The sequence below is a fragment of the Balaenoptera borealis genome (assembly GCF_965194805.1).
Source record: "Balaenoptera borealis genome assembly, chromosome: 9".
NCBI lineage: Eukaryota > Metazoa > Chordata > Mammalia > Artiodactyla > Balaenopteridae > Balaenoptera > Balaenoptera borealis.
Window position 1 is genome coordinate 61,818,308 of NC_138873.1, and position 15,833 is coordinate 61,834,140.

General features: G+C 37.7%; 1 protein-coding gene across 2 annotated transcripts in view; it reads right to left on the minus strand.

The window, feature by feature from the left end:
* FHL5 (four and a half LIM domains 5) overlaps positions 1–15,344 on the minus strand; it is a 45,871-nt gene extending 30,527 nt beyond the window's left edge. Inside the window, exon 1 of one of the 2 annotated variants that reach the window (XM_082405279.1) lies at positions 15,270–15,344. The gene's annotated coding sequence lies outside the window, so the exon portion shown is untranslated. Of the gene's footprint in view, positions 1–14,676; positions 14,793–15,269 lie in introns of those variants that run through there. The other variant, XM_082405278.1, reaches the window with a different exon arrangement.
* Positions 15,345–15,833: the final 489 nt, after the last annotated feature.

Consider the following 15,833-nt stretch of genomic DNA (forward strand, 5'->3'; position numbering starts at 1 on the left):
GTCTCTTTTTCTTGGTAACAGTTATTTTGTACTGTGTGTGTCTCTCTCACTTCTAAGCTCTTCAAGGGTAAGGATGTTGCTTAGTTCTGTGTGTCTCAGGTCTGAGCATAGCAGGACCTCAGAACATGCTTTATGGCTGAAGAAATGAATGAATGGAAAACTTCCTACTTCCCATGAGCTTGGAGTCCAAGACAAGAACTAATGAAAACACATATGCAAAGGGAATTCTATCAACAGAATAAAAGATAAAGGCTCAAGTATAAAAAAGTTAAGAATTTGCATATGTTCACTTGAGTAGTGAATTAATTCATATCTATTATATCTATGGCAAATACATCCAAGGACGAGATAAGATTAGGGAACGGAAGGTGAAGATCTAAGGGCCTGTCCATGACAAGGAGAGTCCTTTCACTTTCCCTGAAGAAGACAGCTAGAATGCCCTTTAAATACCAGCTGAGGAAGGTATCAAAGAAACAGCAGAACATGGTTAATCTGTTGACATTATTAAAGGGTTTCCTCTCTAAACTGTGGGCACCAATAGGCTTCCATTAACAGTTTTTGAACTGTATGATCAAATACTTCAATTCTCTGTTGGAAGATGCACCAGCCTTTCTGCATCCATGAATATGATTTTCGGAGACAGATCATGTCTTTACCAAGATTGCAAGGTCATTGTCTTCAGAGATAGGTGATATTAGCTGAAGTATTATTTCACTGAAGTGTTATTTCTGAGTGACTGAAATTGACAATTTGGGTGGACTTAAATGAGATATATGAAAAAATATATCCTCCAAAGTCTGTGTAAACTAGGCCAGACAAAATAAGTATATGTTGTACAGTGGAAAAATTTAGATTCACAGATTTAAAAATATCATGGAGTTGGAATAACTAGTAAAGTTCTACTCTTAGTTTTTTTAAAGAAATTCACGTTCTTTTTATTTATTTATTTATGACTGTGTTGAGTCTTCGTTTCTGTGCGAGGGCTTTCTCTAGTTGCGGCAAGTGGGGACCACTCTTCATCGCGGTGCGCGGGCCTCTCACTATCGCGGCCTCTCTTGTTGCGGAGCACAGGCTCCAGACACGCAGGCTCAGTAATTGTGGCTCATGGGCCCAGTTGCTCCGTGGCATGTGGGATCTTCCCAGACCAGGGCTCGAACCCGTGTCCCCTGCATTGGCAGGCAGATTCTCAACCACTGCGCCACCAGGGAAGCCCTACTCTTAGTTTTTTCCTTTGTTTCTTTTCCTAGTTCTGAGGGTGGAGTTGAACAGACCTGTGTGTACTTCCGTATCTGTTTTCTGCTTATAACCCAAGACATAACAAACATACTGAGAAAAATATTGGGTTGGAAAGCAGAGGCTATAGATTTTTGCACAAGTTGCTTAAGCACGAGTGTGGAAACTACTGCTATGGAAACCGTATAATCTTTCTGGCACTTACTTTCCTTAACTATGAAATGAGAACATTATTAGCTGCTTGTGATCCCACCCACAGATCAAGTGAGATTAGAATGGAAAAGTCATGAGTGAGTTGGCTGTAGGTGTATTTGACTTGATGGAAAGTGTAATTGTAAGTGTAGTTCCCATTTTGAAGAAGGAGGCTATTTTCTAGACCCTTCAAACACTACTTTTGAAAACTAAACAATTTAAAAAATAACTAAAGCCATAACTTCAGGCCATCAATCAAAAATTACCTAAAACAAGCATCATAGAATTGTGGTGGAATGCTTGATATTAGTCTCTAGGGACATATTCACAAGCCCAGTTTGTTGAAAGCTGAATGTCTTGTGTAGGGAGGTCAAATGAGAATTCTCCTGAGACCTGATGGCACTGCTCTCTCGTGAAACAAAATAGCTGACGAGAGCTTTCCATCTGGTTAATTTGTTCTGTGGATACTAACAAAGGAAAAATGTGCTTTGTATGATTTTCTTGGAGGGATTACGTTCAGAATCATGTAATTATGGCAGTGATTACTGAAACAGGTACATTGTAGTTCATGGTAATACATAAGTATAACCACATTTTAACAAACATTATATTCTTTACAAAATAAAAAAGTAGGACTCTCAAAAAATATATAGGTTTAATACCATCTTTGATTTTTTTCCTCACTGAGATATAAGAAAAATTTTAAGACATAAAGAATACCACCTTTTAAGGTGCAACTGGATTATCTAGATCTCTGTCTATCCAGATACCAACTTCCTGCTTTTAAACCCATCATTAGGCTTGCCTCAATTTTTATCCCAAAGGAACCACTATCATTTCAATAGGTATAAGCTGTCATTCCTTCTACTCCCTGTAGCCTTGCTATTATTTCTGTAAAAGGTGTTCTGGAAGAGCAAATACAAGTTCCTAGGTTGCCTCAGGATCTCCTCAAAGTCCTGAGTTCTCATGTAGTGCTGGGGTTTGGTATACACAAGGACTGAACTAAAACTAAACTGAACATTTATCTAAATGTATTTAGCACAGAGTCAGCACATGGTAGGGACAGGATGTTTCCTGCATATGAATCCCCCAAATCAACCTCATTTTCTGGAGATGGATTCTAATCTAAATATCACTGCAGATCTAATATAAGTATCAGAGAGTATTCCCTCCACCCATCTCTAAGCTTTCTGAAAAATTCAGCAAGTACTCTATGGAATACTAAATGTAGTAGTTGTGTCAGTTTTTTTGTTCTGTTTTGTTTTGCTTTGTTTCATTGGTTTTCCTTTCTATTTGAAGATCACCTTCATCATGCTCATTATCTACTATCAGTATCTGAGCCCTAGTAGCTGTTTTCTCAGCAGTGGGGAGGGAGCTCATTGATTCATCTGTTTAACACTGTTTCTACCTGCTTCCTCTTGCATCTATTGACAAATGCAAGCATATTTAGCAAGAAGTGTGATCTGTCATTGTAGAAACTAAGTCTCCTGTGGAAGGACTGAATCTCTAACACATGCTAGTCCTATGAATCACCCCCACAGGGCCAGGTATTTGAGTTCACAAGATCACATGAAAATTTCACTATGGTCTAGTGGAATGTACTTCATCAGACAGGAAATGCAATATCTTTTGTACCTTTTTTCCTTCAGTTTTTGAGTTCAATGTCATGTGTTATAAAGACATTGTGACTGGATCACTGTAAAGCCAAGACAGCTATTTTATTTTCCTGGGTGGTTTTTTTCTTTGTTTGTTTTTTTGGCCGCGTTGGGTCTTCATTGCTGCACGCAGGCTTTCTCTAGCTGTGGCGAGCAGGGGCTACTCTTGCTTGCGGTGCGCAGGCTTCTCATTGCGGTGGCTTCTCTTGTTGAGGAGCATGGGCTCTAGGCGTGTGGGCTTCAGTAGTTGCGGCACGCGGGCTCAGTAGTTGTGGCTTGCAGGCTCTAGAGCACAGGCTCAGTAGTTGTGGCGCACGGGCTTAGTTGCTCCACAGCATGTGGGATCCTCCCAGACCAGGGATTGAACCCGTGTCCCCTGCATTGGCAGGTGGACTCCCAACCACTGCGCCACCAGGGAAGTCCCTTGCTGGGTGTTTTAAAATAAACTCTAATTTCCTTCCATAATTAGTGATGAGAGAACTCTAATTAATTCACCTTAAGAAGATGGCAAACATATTCAGTTTACACAGTGCCTGAGAGCAGATTAGGGTAATAACCATGGACCCAGGAATTTAGAGGAGCTGAGCCAAGTGCTCCAATCACTACAGTTGTCGATGCATCTTAACCCCGTGTAATCTTGAAAACCTAAAAGTACGTGCTCCTTAGAACATAGAAGAACCGAGCAAAAAATACTTTCCATGATTTTCTTTCCAATAAATATATTTTTAAATATGAGAAATAAACCATTTCTATTCTGATGAAAGATAGTATTAGAAACTGTCCAATGAAATGAAGAGCGTGCTTTATTTGGAAGGTGGCCAATATAAAACGATAGATGTATTCTTTATCTAATAGAGCCTATAAAGTAGTTTTCTAAATCGAAAAATGGCTTAAAAATGACAACTCCAGTTAAACGAATTGGGAAGAATGTTCAGTCGTTTAACTAAGAGCACGAAATAAGATTTCATAATCAATCACTTAATTCTTTCCTGAGAATAAGACAAGTCTGACCATATAATATATTGGCTTTCATGTATCCTGGCATTAATGCGTATTATAGATTCTGTTGGTTTATGACCTTCTTCAAATTCATAAAACACAATGATGAAAGAAGAGCTCATTTCTGGGCCTTCTGAAACAGAGTCTGTCAAAAAGTTCTAAAGCTGCAGACATTTTTGAATTTTAGGGTATATGAGTTTGTATTATAAGGTATATTTAAAGTATATGAGTAACATTTATGAGTTGTATTATGGTATGTTCAATGAAGACCCTTTGTGTTTCTCTTAGATAATTCTTATATTCTAACTTCTATTATAAATTTTGGAAGGGGGGTTGTTGTATTCCTTATGACCATAACATAAGCTCACTGAGAGCACCATATCTTACTCATTTCTGTACTCCAAATGGAGCCTGGAAGTGCCCAACACTTAGTGGGTGATCTTTTAAAATGTTGCAGATAAAACTTAGGTAATTTTTAAAGGATTTCTACTTTATTGAAAGTGGTGATGGCTAAAGACCAAGAAAATAAGCTGAAGCACCTCCAGTTTTGAATTTTCTGTTGGGAGGCATCATTATGATTCCCTAGTGACTAAGCATGCTAGGTAAACATTCTTCTCTTGATTTATAGGGATGAGGCACCAGATACTCTCTCTTTTCCTCTGAACTTGTAAGGCAAGTCAGAGGATAACAAATGTCTTATGTCTTTCAAGTCTACCAGCAGTTTAATAAGTGGATACCGGTGTGGTGTAGGTGTCTCTTTGGAACTTTTTATTCTGTTTTCAACAGTAGTAGTCACTGCAGCCTTTAGACTCCTATGAGCCTGTAGCAGGAGCTCTCCCTAGCCCTTCACAGCCTGGGGATGGGGGTGGCAATCCCAGCAGCCTGCCAGTGAGGGCTAGCCATAAGGCATAAGTGCCCCTTTTCATATGCATACAATTTCCAATCATTCTCCAAATTAACTCTCAGTTGCTCATTTTCATGATTTTTGTGGGGACGGGTCATAGTAACAGTTTATAAAACTACTCCATTATCAGCATCCCATTTGGCATTTTGACAGCATCTAAATACGTATATGGCAGAAAACATGACATTTATATTCTGCCTTATAAGGTAGAATATTGTAAATCATACCCGTAGATGGTGCTTTAGAGCAAATTACATAATACATATCAAAATAACTTAAAAACAATTATGAGTTATGCAAAAATAAACCTTGCTGAGAATATATAGGAATTAAAGTAATGGTAGACAGAAAATTTTAAGACTATATATAATTTGTTACCCTAATAGTGCTGTAACATTTGGTACTGATCAAAACCAAACTTACCTTCTCATTAACCGACATTTAACTTAAAAATACCTAGTCACTCTTGAAGAAACCACAAAAACAGTGATGAAGAGGCAGGGAAGGTAGTGAGATTTACTTTCCACTTGTATATAGCCTTTTGTACCCTTTGAATTTTGTACCAAATGGCTTATTTTAAAAATTAAATGAAATCTTAACACAAATCAAAAGGCTAAACTTATTTCCCTTTGAATCACTTGTTCTTGACTATAGAACATAAGAACTAAAAAAGATAGATCAGTTTTAGCTCCTCATTTTACAGGGATAGAAACTAAATTCCAAAGAGGATATTTTTAGAGCTAGTATTTCTTTCTAGAAAAATTAGGAAAAATGGAATATACCTTCCAAATTAATTTTTGTAAATACTTAAAAGGAAATACCCACAGTGCTAATCAAAGTGAATTTTAACAAGCTTCTTTTTTTTAGCTTCTTTTTTGGCTGTTTAGAGCCAAGCAGCTACTCCCCTCCCATTTTATAAATAGATGCTGACTCAGAGTCTTTAAATGACTGTCTTTAAATCACACTACTTTCAGTGACCTATTCCTGGTCCAAGCTCTTTAGCATTTCAGACCTTTCAAAATCTGGCATCTTCCTTGGCCTGGTTCTATCAGTTTTAAACCCAACAATATCAAACAGCTCTTTGAACACAGTGAACGTTACTTCCGTAGGTTTCACAAAGAGCTCTTGAGTGCCAAAATGGTGCTTGGCAGTGAAGGTAAAACCAGGTCTCTCCCTGTGAAAAGCCTCCACTCTGGCATGGGAGAGAGGCTCACAAATAATTACTCTACTCCATCAGTCTTACCAGATCAGGGCCCTGGCTCTCCATACTTCAGCACACACTGTGCACTGTAGCCCTAGTTAATCGTCTTTCCCGCTCAACAGTAAGCTTCAGGCGGGACAAATGCTATGTTACCACCAAACTAACTGGTGTCTAGTGTATTATCAGCATGTGCTGGGCACTCACTAAATATTGTGGATGAGAGGGAGTGAGGGGAGAAAGGAGAGAGGGCAGCTGGAAATGCTTGGACGTAGGCACAGGGTGCCCTGGAAATTTCAGGAAACTTCTAGAAAATGTCAGGTAACACTTCTAGAGCTGTAGCTTAAAGTTGGAATAAAAGCTAGTCTCTAAGAAAAGGTGGGGAAGAGCAGTGGGGAATCCACACAGTTGTGAATGTGGGGAAGCAGCACACTGGGAGTGTGGACCAGGCAGAGAGCATTGCTAGACCTGCTTGAGGGACCACACCTGGAGGATGGCATTTCCTCCATACCTGGATAGGCAAAAGGTCACTTACAAAATGAGATACTTTTACATGTCAGAGCTTTCAAAACTCAACTACACATTGCTATGAATATATATTTGCCCACTTTTCTCTTCTTGGCCACCTGAAGACCATACCCTTAAACACAGGTCTGGGATGTATGCTGTCAACTAGAAGTCTCTCTTACTTGGCATTTTAACAGTTTACATTGATGACTTAAATTTATACTAAACTAAAATTATACTTACATTTATACAAAAAAGCAGGAATAGTTTTTTGAATTAAAAATCATATAAGAGAACCTCTCATTTCTCTCAGGTTTCTATACTGGTCATTTAAAGGAATTTCTCTCTTTTGAAAGTGTTGGGGGTAAAATGTTGGTCCCTTGGCTCACTGATTCTGTTCTACCTGGGGAGCGACTTAATTGAGAAGCAACTGGGCAAAGAGGTCTGCTCAAGTGCCACTCACTTCCCTTCCCCTCCTTCCGGTGGGATTTGCCAGTGCACAGGCCTAAACTCTGCCCTCCTTCCTGGAGGGAGCCCACTATAGCTGCCCAGCCCCATGAGGGGGCACTGGGTTAGAGTTCTCTACCCCACTGCAAATAAGTTCAATTCAGGATGGGAGGGGCAGTCTCAGGGAAAAGCTTCGTTTTCCAACCCAGCCTTAACAATAATAACATTGATAATAAATGGATTCATATATGACACTTGTTTCTATTTCACAATTGAATTAGAACTCTGAAAGAAGAGGCTCATGGTTAAGTGGGACTTTCAAATCCACACATATATTACAATAAAGGTGGCTTTATTCCTAAGTCCTTTTGCTGTACTGCATGCGTATGTGTATGTGGCAGGAGGGAAGAAAAGAGAGAATAATATATATACCAGTTTTTATTAACCAGGATGGTAGATTAGGATTCTCTAATTATGCTAGGTTTGTAGTTTAAAACTTAACAGAAACAAAATGAAGAAATGAATAGCATTATTTCTAAGTTCTTGGCTCAGTCAAAAACCAAACAAAATAATAAATATTCTAATTACCTTCATCAGAATAACCATTAATTCTGTTTTAAACGTGTTTGGTAATTTAACTTGTTATCTAGTTCCTCTTTAGGTTACAGTTTATAAGATTTTTGGATTTTGAGTATCAGTTTTTCAGGTGGAATTCTGATAATGGCATATATTTATTTTTATTCATCAATTTTTTCAGATCATTTGGTGCCTAAGTGAAAAATATCATAAGTGAAGTACCAATAGGTATTCTAATAATAATTTATGGTTTACAAAGTGCTTTCGTGTATATTATCTAGAACAGTCATTCTTAAACATTTTTAGGTTAAGAATTTTTTAGCACCTAATGAAAGCTATTTACCTCTTCTTAAAAATATATTCATATTCCTGCATTCACAGAACTTTCTCAGACCTGATGAAGCCAGGGTTCTTGGAACCAGGCTGTAGAGTGGAGGTTGCCAACTACACCCCAAGGACCAAAATCTAGCCACAACCTGTGTTTGCATGGCTTGAGACCTAAACATAGCTTTTACATTTTTAAATGATCAAAAAAAAAAAATCAAAAGAAGGATAAATTTTTTTTGACATCTGAAATTATATGACATTCAAGTTTCAGTATCTGTAAAGTTTTACTGGAACACAGCCTCAGTCCATGGCTACTTTTGAACTATTATGGCAGAGTTGCTTAGTTTTGAAACTTAAAATATTTACTGTCTGACTCTACAGAAAACATAAAATACATTTTGTGGTTTTTGGTCATATTTTGTTCGTGTTTGTTAAATTACACTTAACTAGAGTTTGAAAAGGACTTCTGCACACTGCTTAAAAGCATATAAAATTATTTACTAAATGACTTTAAAAATAATACTTGAAATCATTAACATGGTGTTTGGAAAAGTACTTAATGACGTGGCAAAATGCTCCTGATATTGCTTTAAGTGAAAAAAAAAGTAGGAATTAAATAATCAGTGTGATCTCAACCACATAAATACGTTTGAAGAGTAGGAAACAAGTTTAGAAGAAAATATGCTTGATTAAATTTATAGATTTTTTAAAAAGATTTTTTACTGTTCATTACTTTCTAAACTGTACAATGCATAATGTATCACTGAAAATAAGGAAAAGTATTGAACAAAATTCGAGTGCAGTCATTTAGTTTAAAAAAAAAAAAACTCTCAAAGATTAGAATCTTCTGTAATAGTATAACTGCAGAAATGTTCAAGGGAACAAATTAATAGAATGATGTAATTACAAGACCAGAAATCATTTTTAAATCTTACTTCCTTTAGGTGGCATGACAGCTTGGTGTCAGATGCTTTTTTTTTTTTTTTCCTGGATGCAAATTATACCCATGAATCTGTTAAAGAAGTGCTGAATTTTATGGGAAGAAAAAATTTTACATAACATCAAAGCATTTTTAGTTCTATACTGAGAAACCTTTGGTCAAACTTTATGATAGGCATCTCCTTGTTCATGCATGAAATGGTCATCAGCACAGTGCAGGGATTCATGATGTAAGCAAAATTGAACAGCTTGACCAATGTTTCTGTAGATACTATACTGACTTGATCTACTTGGTGAATGAATGAGTGAATACATGAATGAATGAATTACCTGTATGTATGACTTTTTGGCCCTGTCAAAAAAATGATAAATAGTTTGATACCTTGACCAGGACAACTATTAATAGTCTTTTTAAAAGTATTAGGAATTACATGATTATGATATTTTACTTAAATTGTCTTATGAACAGTAAGGATCATTAAATATAAAGGATCATTAAAAAGGACAGAATCAAGCTGGAAGACAAGAACCCCAGAAGCCCATTTCCCCACCATCTTCAGCGTGTACTATCATTAAAATTAAATTGAAAATAAACCCCAAAGTGTATTCTTAAATAATAAGAGGGGAGAATCTGATACATCAAAATGATCTACTGAAAAATAAAACTCAGGGTCCATTGATGATACTGCTCTGGCAAAATGAATAAGCAAAGGAAAATCTCAAAGCTTTGCCAACAATCAAGTAAGATGGGTTTAAGGTCTAGTAGCAACAGAATTGTATAGCAGAATTTGAGAAGAGATAAAAGCAAAAATGCCTATTGGTAGCATTACTCTAAAACAGAATTCTACAAGATGGGTGTTTTTATTCCATCTTCCAAAGTAGTGAGGCAAACTAATGCGCCCGAGTTCACAGAAGACTCAACATGGACCAGACTTCAAAGTTTTGACTCTCTCCTCTGTCATTCTTGCACTGACTATCTAGCCTTGCATATTTATTTAATGAATTAAAAAAATTTTTTCCTTTCCAGTGGGTTAACAATCCAACCCAGAGGCAGCAGTTGGAGAGAAGCTCATTCTATTATATCCAATATTTCCCTTTGCTCCAACCAGATCTTAAATCTTTCTGTTCCCTGACTCCATGTCTCATTTTATGGGTCTTTAGAAATGTGTATATAAAATGCATTCATTCTTACTGATCATCTGAAGCCTGCAACAGTGTGTGGGATGCTAGAAATTCAGCGGTAATTGCCACAGTCCCTTCTCTAAAAGAGCATACAGTCTTGTAGGAGATACAGATAAATAAATGAGTTTATAATGTGAGCCCAAGAGGGCACATTGGTAGTATGAGGATATGCAGAAGTGGCACCAAACACATTTGGGTGGAGGGTGGTCTGTAAGTTCTTTCCAGAGAAGGGAGCACCTGAGGGTGACTAGGGTGAGTTAGGTCTGTATGCACAGAGCTCTTCTTTGGGTATATAAATTGAGGGAGAGGTGGAGTTAGTTCACCTCCAGTTTCTGGCTTGAGCAACTGGTTGTTGCCCATGGAGGCCTGGCAGAAAAGAGGCATTTGCTCAGTTCTTAATCTGCTGAAGGTCATTTGGTATGACTGAGCAGCAGAGTGTGTGTGTGTGTGTGTGCATGTGTGTGTGTGTGCACGCACGCATGCGCGCGCGCCTGTGTGCGCACATCAGTGCCATAGTAAAAACTGTTTGGGAGAAGAATGTAGAGGCTAAATTATTCAGGGTCTTAACTAGTAATAATAACAACTTGCACTTAACACTTTTTCTATGCCAGACACTGTTGTAATTTTAATATAACACATTGATTCCTCATTTCAAACCTAAGAAACCTAAGAAAAAGTTATACAATCATGATCTCCATTTCATATACAAGGAAAATGACAGACACAGAGGCTGACTCCTCTGAGTTCCCAGATCTAGTGAGTAATATAGCTGAGACTTGAGCTCCAGCCAATCTAGCATGAAAAGTGTGGTCCATGAACCAGTATTATCAGCATCACCTGGGCGCTTGTTAGAAATGCAAAAACTCAGGCACCAACCCAGACCTACAGAACCAGAATCTACATTTTAACAAAGACCCAGAGGTGGTTCCTGAGCACTTTAAAGTTTGGGGACATCTGCTATAACCCACTAAACTCTACTGCTTCTCTTTACTTTGGGAAGGAATCTGGACATTATCCTAAGGCCAGTGGAAAGTCAGGAAAAGGTTTGAAGTAAGAGATTGACAAAATCAAATCTGGTTTTAGACCAATAGTTTCAGTGGCTTCAGTATGGAGAATGCAGCAGAAGAGGGCAATTCTGGAGGCATGGAGACCCATGAAAAGGCCACTGTTCACCAAGTAAAAGAAGATGGCAGCCTGAAATAGGGTGATGGCAGTGACATAGGAGAGAAGCTGGTGAATGTATGAGGTAGCATGGACAGAATTTGGAGATTCTTTGGGTATATAAGTTGAGGGAGAGGTGGAGTTAGTTCACCTCCAGTTTCTGGCTTGAGCAACTGGTTGTATCATGATGTCATTTTCTGTATGAGAATACTTGGGGGAAGTAGGGTGGAAAGTAGGAGAGGGGAATGATGAATTTACTTTTAGATTAAAATGAGATTTGAGAGGACTGTGGGAAAGCCAAGTAGAGCTGTTCAGCCAGGTCCAAAGAGAGAGGGCAGGGAAACCACATACATTACTTGAACATTTTGAAATTCTATGTCAAAAATTTTACCTGGCTTGCCCTTCAGGCCCCTTCCCTTCCCGCATTGTATTCACTGGGGTCCAAGCCTGCTCTGGGCAATCCTGTATTCAGCAGATAATTGGACATATAGGTTTGTAGCTCAGAAAAGATATCTTAGCTGGATATAAAGATTTTGGACTCAGTCATGTAGAATAGATTGTAATTGAAGTAATGACATTTAGCTCAGAAAGAGAAAGGGAATCTAGGATGTAGGGAAGAGGAAGAGGAATCTGTGAAACAGACTGAGAATAGTGGTCTTAGAGGTGGGAGGAAAACCAGGAGTTGGATACCATGGAATCCCTGTGTAAAGAGTGTTTCAAGATGGGGAAAGTGGAGAATAAGGTAAAATGCTTCTGAGATACTAAGAAGATAATGAGAAATGTCTGCTGGACTTAGCAATACACTAGTGATCAGTCACCTCAGTGAGAGGTGGGGGAAACTGATAAGGACCAAAGCCAGACTGCAGTTGATTGAGAAGTGGGAGCTAAGAAAGTGGAGATTCTTTACAAGGTGTAGACAATACTTTTACGAGATTGAGCTATGAAGCCGAAGAGTGAGGTAAGTGGAGGAGCTCAGTAATGAAGGAGAAGCTTTTCAAGATGGGGAATTTGAACATGTTTAAATGTTGATAGGAGGAGCCAATAAAGAAGGAAAGAATAAAGATTGTGATCCCTGAAGCAGAGGGTATGAGATAACGGGCACTAGTTTAGATCTTCCCTTTCATGTTCCAATCTACCAATAGGCCGGTATGGGGATTGGGGGGAACGGCCAGAGAAACAGGAAGGTCCCACTGCAGTCACCTGTTCCACATTCTGGGGTCTCTAGAGGCTTAATCCTATCACCCTTCCATTCTAAGCCTTACTCTCCACGAAAGGAACTGTTCTGATACTTGAATCTTCTACTTTTATTTCAGTGGACACATTGCCCAGAACAAGTATGGCTATGAATTAACTATGTATCGGCTTTGAAAATTAACCCTTAAATGTCATCTCCAGCTAAAATCCTTACCTTAACCTTACCTGTCCTCAGGTGAGGACAGTTGAGAGAGACAGTTTAGACATACTTCCACTGTAAGCCTTTTAAAGATTTGGTAAACCCACCAAACCCAGGGTTTGTCTGAAGTCTGTGGTTTCATGGAGAATAGTGGTTCATAATCAGGACCCCTCAAGAATACTCAAGGACAGGTTTCAAGAGTCTATCAACCCCAGAAATGTCAAGGAAAAATCTATTTACAATGGGCTTTTTTTTTTTTTTTTTAAATGAGAAGAGGGTCCATTGATTCTATCAGATTCTTAAGGGAATCTGTGATCCCGAAGTGGTCTAATGCGGAGATAGATAATGCTCAAGCTGATCATTTTGGAGGGACTCAAGGTGTTATGGCAGGAAGGAGTCCTCTACCTCCTCCTTCCCCTCCTTCTTTTCACAGCTCCTTCCAGGGTACCATAAGGTAACCAAGAAAAATGATGACAATCAGAGAGGAAAAAGATAATTACAAGAACATGGAAATGTACGGTTGTTTAGCTGACATCTGACTCAGAACTTTCCATGTGAACCCAAGTATTTGGTTTTCAATTCTAAAGAGATCATGTTTCCTAGATTGAAAATGTGAAAAAACAAATCAAAGCTTCTCTAACATGTTCTAGATAAAATTTTATTTTCAATGTAGTAGAAAGTTACTAGGCTTGCTTAAGGAACCCAAATTAATCCAGCTTTACTCAGAATGTTGTTGGCAAGTATAATAAAAATAAGAGGTAGACTTGTCCCTGAGGTAATGTTACATTAAAGCACAAATCTGCTGCTCTCGTTTAGGTAGAACAGTCCCAGAATTGGCAACTAATGATAACACATGGGAATAAATAGAACAAGTATAGAAAACAGACATCAGAGTTTACCTTCCCCACCAAGCAATTTGGATTATGGCTTTAGGCACATATCATAAATATGTTAAGAAATATCTTGTGTGATACATATATTTGCAATATTTGTGTTAAATTTTAATCCATATACGTTACTAATAAACATGCTGGAATTTATACACGATAGTATTGTGAATGTGAAATGAGGGCTAAAATGACTTGAGGAATTTCTTACATTTTATTTATAAGAATTACACGTTTTATTAATGATTGTTTTTAGTTCCTACATTTCCAAAACGAAAATTGACAAGCTGAGGAGCTGCATTTGGTTTTCGAATGCATGACAGACACCAAAAAGGGTCTGATTAAAATAGTGAGGGAAAAAGCATAAACACATATGGGAAGCATACTTTTGCTTATGTAACGCTATCCCAGTTTCAAGAAGCAATGCTTTAGATTCATTCAGTGTATTACATATCTGTGTGGGTCAGAAACACAGACATTTTAATTCAATCTTAGAAAGCCTAAGATTAGGAATTGTCTTTATTTCTGCTTGTGAAAAATAGGCAGATTTGTTTGTTTTTTTAAATAGCAGGAATCTCACTAACTCACTTAAAATCTGTAAATGACTTTAAATTGTGCTCTGGATATGTAAATCCAGCCATAAAATATCCTTAGTGATAAAGTCAGTCATCCAAATAAATTAAGCCAAATAAAACTCCAGTATGGAGTCATTCCTTTTTTATAAATACAATGAAGTTATACCTCCAATTATAAAGACAATTTTCAGAACTCAGGAGGCAACTCAAAAGTTATCTGGCTACAATGTTGCCTTAATACACATGGCACAGAAATGAGAAATCTGAAAAGCTCAGCATATAAAATTTGATAACTGTTGGCTCAAATGTTTAAAAAGTTTCTAAGAAACTTCTAGATATATACTTACTTGCTAAGTAAAAACAAATCACTACAAAGTTTCTTTTAAGCAGTCACTAGAAAGTTTATAAGAATCTCTTGTACTTAAAAAAAAATTAAAGAAGCCAATAAAAACCACATTAAAAACACAAAGAAAACATTAAGGAAAAGAAAACAAAACTTACTTTTTCTTAAAGCTGCTTCTTCCAGTGATTTAAACAGTATGAAAGGAGAATATATGATGATTTACTTTTCCCTCCAACACATTCATATGTCAACTCCAAGAGGAATAGAATGGGCCACCAAAACTATCTGAGGGTCCCTCCCAGTTGCAGCTTTTTAAACTTTGTGGAAGACAATAGGAGGGTGTGTGAGTTTCCTCCAAGTCTTGTGACATGTACATAGCTGACTCCTACTGGGCTGAAAAAGCACTCCTTGTCAATTTTTACTTAAAATTATGAGTAACAAATTCTCTGCAGGACGTCCTTAAAGGGAAATCCTGCCAGAATTAGTATCTGAAATGTCTGGATAATCTCCAGAAAGTTTAAAATATAAAGTGCACATACAGACACTCACATACACTCAAGAAATTCCCACTGCCTAGGCTAAATTGAGGGCATATTTAAATTAAAAAATTTCTATAACGGATGATGTATTTCCTGTTTTTTGTTTTGTTATTTCAGTGACTATCAGAACCCTTCTTATAGGTTAGAAATGGCTGAACTATAGAGCTTTTCTTTTGAAATATCTGGAAAGAGATGTGGTCCCATGTTCTCACCTGTAGCGTTTTTGGTAGCTTGAGAGATGAACCGTGGTTTGTGGCTTCTATCATTGCCTTCCTGGGAAATTTGCGAACTTTGAGCCTTGGATTTGACTAGGATAACTCAAAGTAGTTGCCTGCTTCCTGCCCAGTACCGTGGACCTGGCATTCCCTGCTGTTGCCTATTTCCCTATGAGCTGGCAACAATTGTTATGTCACGTCCACAGCTGTATGACTTCATTTAAGCACAGACTCAGATAGTCTTTTGAAATCTTAAGTCAAAACTTGAAAAGTGGCTAGATATTTCATGAGTCGGATCTAAAGAAATGTTTGAATATTGAACTAATCCACAACAGTAATTCTCGGTGGGTCAAACTGATCCATAAAGCAAGTGACATTTGCTCTTAAACTCTCCATCTGAGGCCATTTCTTCAGTTCGTAAAGGTGGGTGAGGGAGGAAATGTTCCGCCTTAACTCCATTTATGCTCAGACCAAACTTGAACTGTCCTTGTTCTAAGTGCCAAAGGAATGATATGTTAATATTTTCTGAGGTCAAACTCAGTTACATACAATCAAAAAACT